This window comes from Schistocerca nitens, chromosome 2 (assembly GCF_023898315.1).
Source record: "Schistocerca nitens isolate TAMUIC-IGC-003100 chromosome 2, iqSchNite1.1, whole genome shotgun sequence".
NCBI lineage: Eukaryota > Metazoa > Arthropoda > Insecta > Orthoptera > Acrididae > Schistocerca > Schistocerca nitens.
In genome coordinates, this window is record NC_064615.1 from 1,149,772,504 (window position 1) to 1,149,787,798 (window position 15,295).

The following is a 15,295-nucleotide window of genomic DNA, read 5'->3' on the forward strand; positions in this document are numbered from 1 at the left end:
GTAGAAACGTATCTCGATTTAGAAGGACAATGCAGGGAATCCAGAGTATTTCATATGACCGCAAATTGTGTGTTAATTCGTCAATGTGAGGGAGCGGGGAATGCAGTAAAGGAGGAATAATGCATCGGAAAAGAGATACTCGGAACCCCAAAGAAAATCCTATCGGTTCCGTAGAAACGTATCTCGATTTAGAAGGACAATGCAGGGAATCCAGAGTATTTCATATGGACGCAAATTGTGTGTTAATTCGTCAATGTGAGGGAGCGAGGGATGCAGTAAAGGAGGAATAATGCATCGGAAAAGAGATACTCGGAACCCCAAAGAAAATCCTATCGTTTCCGTAGAAACGTATCTCGATTTAGAAGGACAATGCAGGGGATCCAGAGTATTTCATATGAACGCAAATTGTGTGTTAATTCGTCAATGTGAGGAAGCGAGGGATGCAGTAAAGGAGGAATAATGCATCGGAAAAGAGATACGCGGAACCCCAAAGAAAATCCTATAGTTTCCGTAGAAACGTATCTCGATTTAGAAGGACAATGCAGGGAATCCTGAGTATTTCATATGGACGCAAATTGTGTGTTAATTCGTCAATGTGAGGGAGCGAGGGATGCAGTAAAGGAGGAATAATGCATCGGAAAAGAGATACTCGGAACCCCAAAGAAAATCCTATCGTTTCCGTAGAAACGTATCTCGATTTAGGTGGACAATGCAGGGAATCCAGAGTATTTCATATGGACGCAAATTGTGTGTTAATTCGTCAATGTCAGGGAGCGAGGGATGCAGTAAAGGAGGAATAATGCATCGGAAAAGAGATACTCGGAACCCCAAAGAAAATCCTATCGTTTCCGTAGAAACGTATCTCGATTTAGAAGGACAATGCAAGGAATCCAGAGTATATCATATGGACGCAAATTGTGTGTTAATTCGTCAATGTGAGGGAGCGAGGGATGCAGTAAAGGAGGAATAATACATCGGAAAAGAGATACTCGGAACCCCAAAGAAAATCCTATCGTTTCCGTAGAAACGTATCTCGATTTAGAAGGACAATGCAGGGAATCCAGAGTATTTCATATGGACGCAAATTGTGTGTTAATTCGTCAATGTGAGGGAGCGAGGGATGCAGTAAAGGAGGAATAATGCATGGGAAAGGAGATACTCGGAACCCCAAAGAGAATCCTATCGTTTCCGTAGAAACGTATCTCGATTTAGAAGGACAATGCAGGGAATCCAGAGTATTTCATATGAACGCAAATTGTGTGTTAATTCGTCAATGTGAGGAAGCGAGGGATGCAGTAAAGGAGGAATAATGCATCGGAAAAGAGATACGCGGAACCCCAAAGAAAATCCTATCGTTTTCGTACAAACGTATCTCGATTTAGAAGGACAATGCAGGGAATCCAGAGTATTTCATATGGACGCAAATTGTGTGTTAATTCGTCAATGTGAGGGAGCGAGGGATGCAGTAAAGGAGGAATAATGCATCGGAAAAGAGATACTCGGAACCCCAAAGAAAATCCTATCGTTTCCGTAGAAACGTATCTTGATTTAGAAGGACAATGCAGGGAATCCAGAGTATTTCATATGGACGCAAATTGTGTGTTAATTCGTCAATGTGAGGGAGCGAGGGATGCAGTAAAGGAGGAATAATGCATCGGAAAAAAGATACTCGGAACCCCAAAGAAAATACTTTCGTTTCCGTAGAAACGTATCTCGATTTGGAAGGACAATGCAGGGAATCCAGAATATTTCATATGGACGCAAATGGTGTGTTAATTCGTCAATGTGAGGGAGCGAGGGATGCAGTAAAGGAGGAATAATGCATCGGAAAAGAGATACTCGGAACCCGAAGGAAAATCCTACCGTTTCCGTGGAAACGTATCTCGATTTAGATTGACAATGCAGGGAATCCAGAGTATTCCATATAGACGAAAATTGTGTGTTAATTCTTCTATGTGAGGGAGCGAGTGATGCAGTAAAGGAGGAATAATGCATCGGAAAAGAGGTACTCTTAACCCCAAAGAAAATCCTATCTTATCCGTAGAAACGTATCTCGATTTAGAAGGACAATGCAGGGAATCCAGAGTATTTCATATGGACGCAAATTGTGTGTTAATTCGTCAATGTGAGGGAGCGGGGAATGCAGTAAAGGAGGAATAATGCATCGGAAAAGAGATACTCGGAACCCCAAAGAAAATCCTATCGTTTCAGTAGAAACGTATCTCGATTTAGAAGGACAATGCAGGGAATACAGAGTAATTCATATGGACGCAAATTGTGTGTTAATTCGTCAATGTCAGGGAGCGAGGGATGCAGTAAAGGTGGAATAATGCATCGGAAAAGAGATACTCGGAACCCCAAAGAAAATCCTATCGTTTCCGTAGAAACGTATCTCGATTTAGAAGGACAATGCAGGGAATCCAGAGTATTTCATATGGACGCAAATTGTGTGTTAATTCGTCAATGTGAGGGAGCGAGGGATGCAGTAAAGGAGGAATAATGCATCGGAAAAGAGATACTCTGAACCCCAAAGAGAATCCTATCGTTTCCGTAGAAACGTATCTCGATTTAGAAGGACAATGCAGGGAATCCAGAGTATTTCATATGAACGCAAATTGTGTGTTAATTCGTCAATGTGAGGAAGCGAGGGATGCAGTAAAGGAGGAATAATGCATCGGAAAAGAGATACGCGGAACCCCAAAGATAATCCTATCGTTTTCGTACAAACGTATCTCGATTTAGAAGGACAATGCAGGGAATCCAGAGTATTTCATATGGACGCAAATTGTGTGTTAATTCGTCAATGTGAGGGAGCCAGGGATGCAGTAAAGGAGGAATAATGCATCGGAAAAGAGATACTCGGAACCCCAAAGAAAATCCTATCGTTTCCGTAGAAACGTATCTTGATTTAGGACAATGCAGGGAATCCAGAGTATTTCATATGGACGCAAATTGTGTGTTAATTCGTCAATGTGAGGGAGCGAGGGATGCAGTAAAGGAGGAATAATGCATCGGAAAAGAGATACTCGGAACCCCAAAGAAAATCCTTTCGTTTCCATAGAATCGTATCTCGATTTAGGAGGACAATGCAGGGAATTCAGAGTATTTCATATGGACGCAAATGGTGTGTTAATTCGTCAATGTGAGGGAGCGAGGGATGCAGTAAAGGAGGAATAATGCATCGGAAAAGAGATACTCGACTCCCAAAAGAAAATCCTATCGTTTCCGTAGAAACGTATCTCGATTTATAAGGATAATGCAGGGAACCCAGAGTATTTCATATAGACGCAATTTGTATGTTAATCCGGCAATGTGAGGGAGCGAGGGATGCAGTAAAGGAGCAATAATGCATCGGAAAAGAGATACTCGGAACCCCAATGAAAATCCTGTCGTTTCTGTAGAAACGAATCCCGATTTAGAAGGACAATGCAGGGAATCCTGAGTATTTCATATGGACGCAAATTGTGTGTTAATTCGTCAATGTGAGGGAGCGAGGGATGCAGTAAACGAGGAATAATGCATCGGAAAAGAGATACTCGGAACCCCAAAGAAAATCCTATCGTTTCCGTAGAAACGTATCTCGATTTAGGAGGACAATGCAGGCAATCCAGAGTATTTCATATGGACGCAAATTGTGTGTTAATTCGTCAATGCGAGGGAGCGAGGGATGCAGTAAAGGAGGAATAATGCATCGGAAAAGAGATACTCGGAACCCCAAAGAAAATCCTATCGTTTCCGTAGAAACGTATCTCGATTTAAAAGGACAATGCAAGGAATCCAGAGTATATCATATGGACGCAAATTGTGTGTTAATTCGTCAATGTGAGGGAGCGAGGGATGCAGTAAAGGAAGAATAATGCATCGGAAAAGAGATACTCGGAACCCCAAAGAAAATCCTATCGTTTCCGTAGAAACGTATCTCGATTTAGAAGGACAATGCAGGGAATCCAGAGTATTTCATATGGACGCAAATTGTGTGTTAATTCGTCAATGTGAGGAAGCGAGGGATGCAGTAAAGGAGGAATAATGCATCGGAAAAGAGATACTCGGAACCCCAAAGAAAATCCTATCGTTTCCGTAGAAACGTATCTCGATTTAGAAGGACAATGCAGGGAATCCAGAGTATTTCATATGAACGCAAATTGTGTGTTAATTCGTCAATGTGAGGAAGCGAGGGATGCAGTAAAGGAGGAATAACGCATCGGAAAAGAGATACGCGGAACCCCAAAGAAAATCCTATAGTTTCCGTAGAAAGGTATCTCGATTTAGAAGGACAATGCAGGGAATCCTGAGTATTTCATATGGACGCAAATTGTGTGTTAATTCGTCAATGTGAGGGAGCGAGGGATGCAGTAAAGGAGGAATAATGCATCGGAAAAGAGATACTCGGAACCCCAAAGAAAATCCTATCGTTTCCGTAGAAACGTATCTCGTTTTAGGAGGACAATGCAGGGAATCCAGAGAATTTCATATGGACGCAAATTGTGTGTTAATTCGTCAATGTGAGGGAGCGAGGGATGCAGTAAAGGAGGAATAATGCATCGGAAAAGAGATACTCGGAACCCCAAAGAAAATCCTATCGTTTCCGTAGAAACGTATCTCGATTTTGAAGGACAATGCAAGGAATCCAGAGTATATCATATGGACGCAAATTGTGTGTTAATTCGTCAAAGTGAGGGAGCGTGGGATGCAGTAAAGGAGGAATAATGCATCGGAAAAGAGATACTCGGAACCCCAAAGAAAATCCTATCGTTTCCGTAGAAACGTATCTGGATTTGGAAGGACAATGCAGGGAATACAGAGTATTTCATATGGACGCAAATTGTGTGTTAATTCGTCAATGTGAGGGAGCGAGGGATGCAGTAAAGGAGGAATAATGCATCGGAAAAGAGATACTCGGAAACCCAAAGAAAATCCTATCGGTTCCGTAGAAACGTATCTCGATTTAGAAGGACAATGCAGGGAATCCAGAGTATTTCATATGAACGCAAATTGTGTGTTAATTCGTCAATGTGAGGAAGCGAGGGATGCAGTAAAGGAGGAATAATGCATCGGAAAAGAGATACGCGGAACCCCAAAGAAAATCCTATCGTTTTCGGACAAACGTATCTCGATTTAGAAGGACAATGCAGGGAATCCAGAGTATTTCATATGGACGCAAATTGTGTGTTAATTCTTCAATGTGAGGGAGCGAGGGATGCACTAAAGGAGGAATAATGCAACGGAAAACAGATACTCGGAACCCCAAAGAAAATCCTATCGTTTCCGTAGAAACGTATCTCGATTTAGAAGGACAATGCAGGGAATCCTGAGTATTTCATATGGACGCAAATTGTGTGTTAATTCGTCAATGTGAGGGAGCGAGGGATGCAGTAAAGGAGGGATAATGCATCGGAAAAGAGATACTCGGAACCCCAAAGAAAATCCTTTCGCTTCCGTAGAAACGTATCTCGATTTAGGAGGACAATGCAGGGAATCCAGAGTATTTCATATGGACGCAAATTGTGTGTTAATTCGTCAATGTGAGGGAGCGAGGGATGCAGTAAAGGAGGAATAATGCATCGGAAAAGAGATACTCGGAACCCCAAAGAAAATCCTATCGTTTCCGTAGAAACGTATCTCGATTTAGGAGGACAATGCAGGGAATCCAGAGTATTTCATATGGACGCAAATTGTGTGTTAATTCGTCAATGTGAGGGAGCGAGGTATGCAGTAAAGGAGGAATAATGCATCGGAAAAGAGATACTCGTAACCCCAAACAAAATCCTATCATTTCCGTAGAAACGTATCTCGATTTAGAAGGACAATGCAAGGAATCCAGAGTATATCATATGGACGCAAATTGTGTGTTAATTCGTCAATGTGAGAGAGCGAGGAATGCAGTAAAGGAGGAATAATGCATCGGAAAAGAGATACTCGGAACCCCAAAGAAAATCCTATCGTTTCCGTAGAAACGTATCTCGATTTAGAAGGACAATGCAGGGAATCCAGGGTATTTCATATGGACGCAAATTGTGTGTTAATTCGTCAATGTCAGGGAGCGAGGGATGCAGTAAAGGAGGAATAATGCATCGGAAAAGAGATTCTCGGAACCCCAAAGGAAATCCTATCGTTTCCGTAGAAACGTATCTCGATTTAGAAGGACAATGCAAGGAATCCAGAGTATATCATATGGACGCAAATTGTGTGTTAATTCGTCAATGTGAGGGAGCGAGGGACGCAGTAAAGGAGGAATAATGCATCGGAAAAGAGATACTCGGAACCCCAAAGAAAATCCTATCGTTTCCGTAGAAACGTGTCTCGATTTACAAGGACAATGCAGGGAATCCAGAGTATTTCATATGGACGCAAATTGTGTGTTAATTCGTCAATGTCAGGGAGCGAGGGATGCAGTAAAGGAGGAATAATGCATCGGAAAAGAGATACTCGGAACCCCAAAGAAAATCCTATCGTTTCCGTAGAAACGAATCCCGATTTAGAAGGACAATGCAGGGAATCCAGAGAATTTCATATGGACGCAAATTCTATGTTAATTTGTCAATGTGAGGGAGCGTGGTATGCAGTAAAGGAGGAATAATGCATCAGAAAAGAGATACTCGGAATCCCAAAAAAATCCTATCGTTTCCGATGAAACATATCTCGATTTAGAAGGACAATGCAGGGAATCCAGAGTATTTCATATGGACGCAAATTGTGTGTTAATTCGTCAATGTGAGTTGGCGATGGATGCAGTAAAGGAGGAATAATGCATCGGAAAAGAGATACTCGGAACCCCAAAGAAAATCCTATCGTTTCCGTAGAAACGTATCTCGATTTAGGAGGACAATGCAGGGAATCCAGAGTATTTCATATGGACGCAAATTGTGTGTTAATTCGTCAATGTGAGGGAGCGAGGGATGCAGTAAAGGAGGAATAATGCATCGGAAAAGAGATACTCGGAACCCCAAAGAAAATCCTATCGTTTCCGTAGAAACGTATCTCGATTTAGGAGGACAATGCACGGAATCCAGAGTATTTCATATGGACGCAAATTGTGTGTTAATTCGTCAATGTGAGGGAGCGAGGGATGCAGTAAAGGAGGAATAATGCATCGGAAAAGAGATACTCGGAACCCCAAAGAAAATCCTATCCTTTCCGTAGAAACGTATCTCGATTTAGAAGGACAATGCAGAGAATCCAGAGTATTTCATATGGACGCAAATTGTGTGTTAATTCGTCAATGTGAGGGAGCGAGGGATGCAGTAAAGGAGGAATAATGCATCGGAAAAGAGATACTCGGAACCCCAAAGAAAATCCTATCGTTTCCGTAGAAACGTATCTCGATTTAGAAGGACAATGCAGGGAATCCAGAGTATTTCATATGAACTCAAATTGTGTGTTAATTCGTCAATGTGAGGTAGCGAGGGATGCAGTAAAGGAGGAATAAAGCATCGGAAAAGAGATACGCGGAACCCCAAAGGAAATCCTATCGTTTTCGTAGAAACGTATCTCGATTTAGAAGGAGAATGCAGGGAATCCAGAGTATTTCATATGGACGCAAATTGTGTGTTAATTCGTCAATGTGAGGGAGCGAGGGATGCAGTAAAGGAGGAATAATGCATCGGAAAAGAGATACTCGGAACCCCAAAGAAAATCCTATCGTTTCCGTAGAAACGTATCTCGATTTGGAAGGACAATGCAGGGAATCCAGAGTATTTCATATGGACGCAAATGGTGTGTTAATTCGTCAATGTGAGGGAGCGAGGGATGCAGTAAAGGAGGAATAAAGCATCGGAAAAGAGAAACTCGACTCCCAAAAGAAAATCCTATCGTTTCCGTAGAAACGTATCTCGATTTAGAAAGATAATGCAGGGAACCCAGAGTATTTCATATGGACGCAATTTGAGTGTTAATCCGGCAATGTGAGGGAGCGAGGGATGCAGTAAAGGAGGAATAATGCATCGGAAAAGAGATACTCGGAACCCCAAAGAAAATCCTATCGTTTCCGTAGAAACGTATCTCGATTTAGAAGGACAATGCAGGGAATCCAGAGTATTTCATATGGACGCAAATTGTGTGTTAATTCGACAATGTGAGAAAGCGAGGGCTGCAGTAAAGGAGGAATAATCCATCGGAAAAGTGATACGCGGAACCCCAAAGAAAATCCTATAGTTCCCGTAGAAACGTATCTCGATTTAGAAGGACAATGCAGGGAATCCTGAGTATTTCATATGGACGCAAATTGTGTGTTAATTCGTCAATGTGAGGGAGCGACGGATGCAGTAAAGGAGGCATAATGGATCGGAAAAGAGATACTCGGAACCCCAAAGAAAATCCTATCGTTTCCGTAGAAACGTATCTCGATTTAGGAGGACAATGCAGGGAATCCAGAGTATTTCATATGGACGCAAATTGTGTGTTAATTCGTCAATGTGAGGGAGCGAGGGATGCAGTAATGGAGGAATAATGCATCGGAAAAGAGATACTCGGAACCCCAAAGAAAATCCCATCCTTTCCGTAGAAACGTATCTCGATTTAGAAGGACAATGCAGAGAATCCAGAGTATTTCATATGGACGCAAATTGTGTGTTAATTCGTCAATGTGAGGGAGCGAGGGATGCAGTAAAGGAGGAATAATGCATCGGAAGAGAGAAACTCGGAACCCCAAAGAAAATCCTATCGTTTCCGTAGAAACGTATCTCGATTTAGAAGGACAATGCAGGGAACCAGAGTATTTCATATGAACTCAAATTGTGTGTTAATTCGTCAATGTGAGGAAGCGAGGGATGCAGTAAAGGAGGAATAATGCATCGGAAAAGAGATACGCGGAACCCCAAAGGAAATCCTATCGTTTTCGTAGAAACGTATCTCGATTTAGAAGGACAATGCAGGGAATCCAGAGTATTTCATATGGACGCAAATTGTGTGTTAATTCGTCAATGTGAGGGAGCGAGGGATGCAGTAAAGGAGGAATAATGCATCGGAAAAGAGATACACGGAACCCCAAAGAAAATCCTATCGTTTCCGTAGAAACGTATCTTGATTTAGAAGGACAATGCAGGGAATCCAGAGTATTTCATATCGACGCAAATTGTGTGTTAATTCGTCAATGTGAGGGAGCGAGGGATGCAGTAAAGGAGGAATAATGCATCGGAAAAGAGATACTCGGAACCCCAAAGAAAATCCTATCGTTTCCGTAGAAACGTATCTCGATTTGGAAGGACAATGCAGGGAATCCAGAGTATTTCATATGGACGCAAATGGTGTGTTAATTCGTCAATGTGAGGGAGCGAGGGATGCAGTAAAGGAGGAATAAAGCATCGGAAAAGAGATACTCGACTCCCAAAAGAAAATCCTATCGTTTCCGTAGAAACGTATCTCGATTTAGAAAGATAATGCAGGGAACCCAGAGTATTTCATATGGACGCAATTTGTGTGTTAATCCGGCAATGTGAGGGAGCGAGGGATGCAGTAAAGGAGGAATAATGCATCGGAAAAGAGATACTCGGAACCCCAAAGAAAATCCTATCGTGTCCGTAGAAACGTGTCTCGATTTACAAGGACAATGCAGGGAATCCAGAGTATTACATATGGACGCAAATTGTGTGTTAATTCGTCAATGTCAGGGAGCGAGGGATGCAGTAAAGGAGGAATAATTCATCGGAAAAGAGATACTCGGAACCCCAAAGAAAATCCTATCGTTTCCGTAGAAACGTATCTCGATTTAGAAGGACAATGCAGGGAATCCAGAGTATTTCATATGGACGCAAATTGTGTGTTAATTCGACAATTTGAGGAAGCGAGGGATGCAGTAAAGGAAGAATAATGCATCGGAAAAGAGATACGCGGAACCCCAAAGAAAATCCTATAGTTTCCGTAGAAACGTATCTCGATTTAGAAGGACAATGCAGGGAATCCTGAGTATTTCATATGGACGCAAATTGTGTGTTAATTCGTCAATGTGAGGGAGCGAGGGATGCAGTAAAGGAGGAATAATGCATCGGAAAAGAGATACTCGGAACCCCAAAGAAAATCCTATCGTTTCCGTAGAAACGTATCTCGTTTTAGGAGGACAATGCAGGGAATCCAGAGAATTTCATATGGACGCAAATTGTGTGTTAATTCGTCAATGTGAGGGAGCGAGGGATGCAGTAAAGGAGGAATAATGCATCGGAAAAGAGATACTCGGAACCCCAAAGAAAATCCTATCGTTTCCGTAGAAACGTATCTCGATTTTGAAGGACAATGCAAGGAATCCAGAGTATATCATATGGACGCAAATTGTGTGTTAATTCGTCAAAGTGAGGGAGCGTGGGATGCAGTAAAGGAGGAATAATGCATCGGAAAAGAGATACTCGGAACCCCAAAGAAAATCCTATCGTTTCCGTAGAAACGTATCTGGATTTGGAAGGACAATGCAGGGAATACAGAGTATTTCATATGGACGCAAATTGTGTGTTAATTCGTCAATGTGAGGGAGCGAGGGATGCAGTAAAGGAGGAATAATGCATCGGAAAAGAGATACTCGGAAACCCAAAGAAAATCCTATCGGTTCCGTAGAAACGTATCTCGATTTAGAAGGACAATGCAGGGAATCCAGAGTATTTCATATGAACGCAAATTGTGTGTTAATTCGTCAATGTGAGGAAGCGAGGGATGCAGTAAAGGAGGAATAATGCATCGGAAAAGAGATACGCGGAACCCCAAAGAAAATCCTATCGTTTTCGGACAAACGTATCTCGATTTAGAAGGACAATGCAGGGAATCCAGAGTATTTCATATGGACGCAAATTGTGTGTTAATTCTTCAATGTGAGGGAGCGAGGGATGCACTAAAGGAGGAATAATGCAACGGAAAACAGATACTCGGAACCCCAAAGAAAATCCTATCGTTTCCGTAGAAACGTATCTCGATTTAGAAGGACAATGCAGGGAATCCTGAGTATTTCATATGGACGCAAATTGTGTGTTAATTCGTCAATGTGAGGGAGCGAGGGATGCAGTAAAGGAGGGATAATGCATCGGAAAAGAGATACTCGGAACCCCAAAGAAAATCCTTTCGCTTCCGTAGAAACGTATCTCGATTTAGGAGGACAATGCAGGGAATCCAGAGTATTTCATATGGACGCAAATTGTGTGTTAATTCGTCAATGTGAGGGAGCGAGGGATGCAGTAAAGGAGGAATAATGCATCGGAAAAGAGATACTCGGAACCCCGAAGAAAATCCTATCGTTTCCGTAGAAACGTATCTCGATTTAGGAGGACAATGCAGGGAATCCAGAGTATTTCATATGGACGCAAATTGTGTGTTAATTCGTCAATGTGAGGGAGCGAGGTATGCAGTAAAGGAGGAATAATGCATCGGAAAAGAGATACTCGTAACCCCAAACAAAATCCTATCGTTTCCGTAGAAACGTATCTCGATTTAGAAGGACAATGCAGGGAACCAGAGTATTTCATATGAACTCAAATTGTGTGTTAATTCGTCAATGTGAGGAAGCGAGGGATGCAGTAAAGGAGGAATAATGCATCGGAAAAGAGATACGCGGAACCCCAAAGGAAATCCTATCGTTTTCGTAGAAACGTATCTCGATTTAGAAGGACAATGCAGGGAATCCAGAGTATTTCATATGGACGCAAATTGTGTGTTAATTCGTCAATGTGAGGGAGCGAGGGATGCAGTAAAGGAGGAATAATGCATCGGAAAAGAGATACTCGGAACCCCGAAGAAAATCCTATCGTTTCCGTAGAAACGTATCTCGATTTAGGAGGACAATGCAGGGAATCCAGAGTATTTCATATGGACGCAAATTGTGTGTTAATTCGTCAATGTGAGGGAGCGAGGTATGCAGTAAAGGAGGAATAATGCATCGGAAAAGAGATACTCGTAACCCCAAACAAAATCCTATCGTTTCCGTAGAAACGTATCTCGATTTAGAAGGACAATGCAGGGAACCAGAGTATTTCATATGAACTCAAATTGTGTGTTAATTCGTCAATGTGAGGAAGCGAGGGATGCAGTAAAGGAGGAATAATGCATCGGAAAAGAGATACGCGGAACCCCAAAGGAAATCCTATCGTTTTCGTAGAAACGTATCTCGATTTAGAAGGACAATGCAGGGAATCCAGAGTATTTCATATGGACGCAAATTGTGTGTTAATTCGTCAATGTGAGGGAGCGAGGGATGCAGTAAAGGAGGAATAATGCATCGGAAAAGAGATACACGGAACCCCAAAGAAAATCCTATCGTTTCCGTAGAAACGTATCTTGATTTAGAAGGACAATGCAGGGAATCCAGAGTATTTCATATCGACGCAAATTGTGTGTTAATTCGTCAATGTGAGGGAGCGAGGGATGCAGTAAAGGAGGAATAATGCATCGGAAAAGAGATACTCGGAACCCCAAAGAAAATCCTATCGTTTCCGTAGAAACGTATCTCGATTTGGAAGGACAATGCAGGGAATCCAGAGTATTTCATATGGACGCAAATGGTGTGTTAATTCGTCAATGTGAGGGAGCGAGGGATGCAGTAAAGGAGGAATAAAGCATCGGAAAAGAGATACTCGACTCCCAAAAGAAAATCCTATCGTTTCCGTAGAAACGTATCTCGATTTAGAAAGATAATGCAGGGAACCCAGAGTATTTCATATGGACGCAATTTGTGTGTTAATCCGGCAATGTGAGGGAGCGAGGGATGCAGTAAAGGAGGAATAATGCATCGGAAAAGAGATACTCGGAACCCCAAAGAAAATCCTATCGTGTCCGTAGAAACGTGTCTCGATTTACAAGGACAATGCAGGGAATCCAGAGTATTACATATGGACGCAAATTGTGTGTTAATTCGTCAATGTCAGGGAGCGAGGGATGCAGTAAAGGAGGAATAATTCATCGGAAAAGAGATACTCGGAACCCCAAAGAAAATCCTATCGTTTCCGTAGAAACGTATCTCGATTTAGAAGGACAATGCAGGGAATCCAGAGTATTTCATATGGACGCAAATTGTGTGTTAATTCGACAATTTGAGGAAGCGAGGGATGCAGTAAAGGAAGAATAATGCATCGGAAAAGAGATACGCGGAACCCCAAAGAAAATCCTATAGTTTCCGTAGAAACGTATCTCGATTTAGAAGGACAATGCAGGGAATCCTGAGTATTTCATATGGACGCAAATTGTGTGTTAATTCGTCAATGTGAGGGAGCGAGGGATGCAGTAAAGGAGGAATAATGCATCGGAAAAGAGATACTCGGAACCCCAAAGAAAATCCTATCGTTTCCGTAGAAACGTATCTCGTTTTAGGAGGACAATGCAGGGAATCCAGAGAATTTCATATGGACGCAAATTGTGTGTTAATTCGTCAATGTGAGGGAGCGAGGGATGCAGTAAAGGAGGAATAATGCATCGGAAAAGAGATACTCGGAACCCCAAAGAAAATCCTATCGTTTCCGTAGAAACGTATCTCGATTTTGAAGGACAATGCAAGGAATCCAGAGTATATCATATGGACGCAAATTGTGTGTTAATTCGTCAAAGTGAGGGAGCGTGGGATGCAGTAAAGGAGGAATAATGCATCGGAAAAGAGATACTCGGAACCCCAAAGAAAATCCTATCGTTTCCGTAGAAACGTATCTGGATTTGGAAGGACAATGCAGGGAATACAGAGTATTTCATATGGACGCAAATTGTGTGTTAATTCGTCAATGTGAGGGAGCGAGGGATGCAGTAAAGGAGGAATAATGCATCGGAAAAGAGATACTCGGAAACCCAAAGAAAATCCTATCGGTTCCGTAGAAACGTATCTCGATTTAGAAGGACAATGCAGGGAATCCAGAGTATTTCATATGAACGCAAATTGTGTGTTAATTCGTCAATGTGAGGAAGCGAGGGATGCAGTAAAGGAGGAATAATGCATCGGAAAAGAGATACGCGGAACCCCAAAGAAAATCCTATCGTTTTCGGACAAACGTATCTCGATTTAGAAGGACAATGCAGGGAATCCAGAGTATTTCATATGGACGCAAATTGTGTGTTAATTCTTCAATGTGAGGGAGCGAGGGATGCACTAAAGGAGGAATAATGCAACGGAAAACAGATACTCGGAACCCCAAAGAAAATCCTATCGTTTCCGTAGAAACGTATCTCGATTTAGAAGGACAATGCAGGGAATCCTGAGTATTTCATATGGACGCAAATTGTGTGTTAATTCGTCAATGTGAGGGAGCGAGGGATGCAGTAAAGGAGGGATAATGCATCGGAAAAGAGATACTCGGAACCCCAAAGAAAATCCTTTCGCTTCCGTAGAAACGTATCTCGATTTAGGAGGACAATGCAGGGAATCCAGAGTATTTCATATGGACGCAAATTGTGTGTTAATTCGTCAATGTGAGGGAGCGAGGGATGCAGTAAAGGAGGAATAATGCATCGGAAAAGAGATACTCGGAACCCCGAAGAAAATCCTATCGTTTCCGTAGAAACGTATCTCGATTTAGGAGGACAATGCAGGGAATCCAGAGTATTTCATATGGACGCAAATTGTGTGTTAATTCGTCAATGTGAGGGAGCGAGGTATGCAGTAAAGGAGGAATAATGCATCGGAAAAGAGATACTCGTAACCCCAAACAAAATCCTATCGTTTCCGTAGAAACGTATCTCGATTTAGAAGGACAATGCAAGGAATCCAGAGTATATCATATGGACGCAAATTGTGTGTTAATTCGTCAATGTGAGAGAGCGAGGAATGCAGTAAAGGAGGAATAATGCATCGGAAAAGAGATACTCGGAACCCCAAAGAAAATCCTATCGTTTCCGTAGAAACGTATCTCGATTTAGAAGGACAATGCAGGGAATCCAGGGTATTTCATATGGACGCAAATTGTGTGTTAATTCGTCAATGTCAGGGAGCGAGGGATGCAGTAAAGGAGGAATAATGCATCGGAAAAGAGATTCTCGGAACCCCAAAGGAAATCCTATCGTTTCCGTAGAAACGTATCTCGATTTAGAAGGACAATGCAAGGAATCCAGAGTATATCATATGGACGCAAATTGTGTGTTAATTCGTCAATGTGAGGGAGCGAGGGACGCAGTAAAGGAGGAATAATGCATCGGAAAAGAGATACTCGGAACCCCAAAGAAAATCCTATCGTTTCCGTAGAAACGTGTCTCGATTTACAAGGACAATGCAGGGAATCCAGAGTATTTCATATGGACGCAAATTGTGTGTTAATTCGTCAATGTCAGGGAGCGAGGGATGCAGTAAAGGAGGAATAATGCATCGGAAAAGAGATACTCGGAACCCCAAAGAAAATCCTATCGTTTCCGT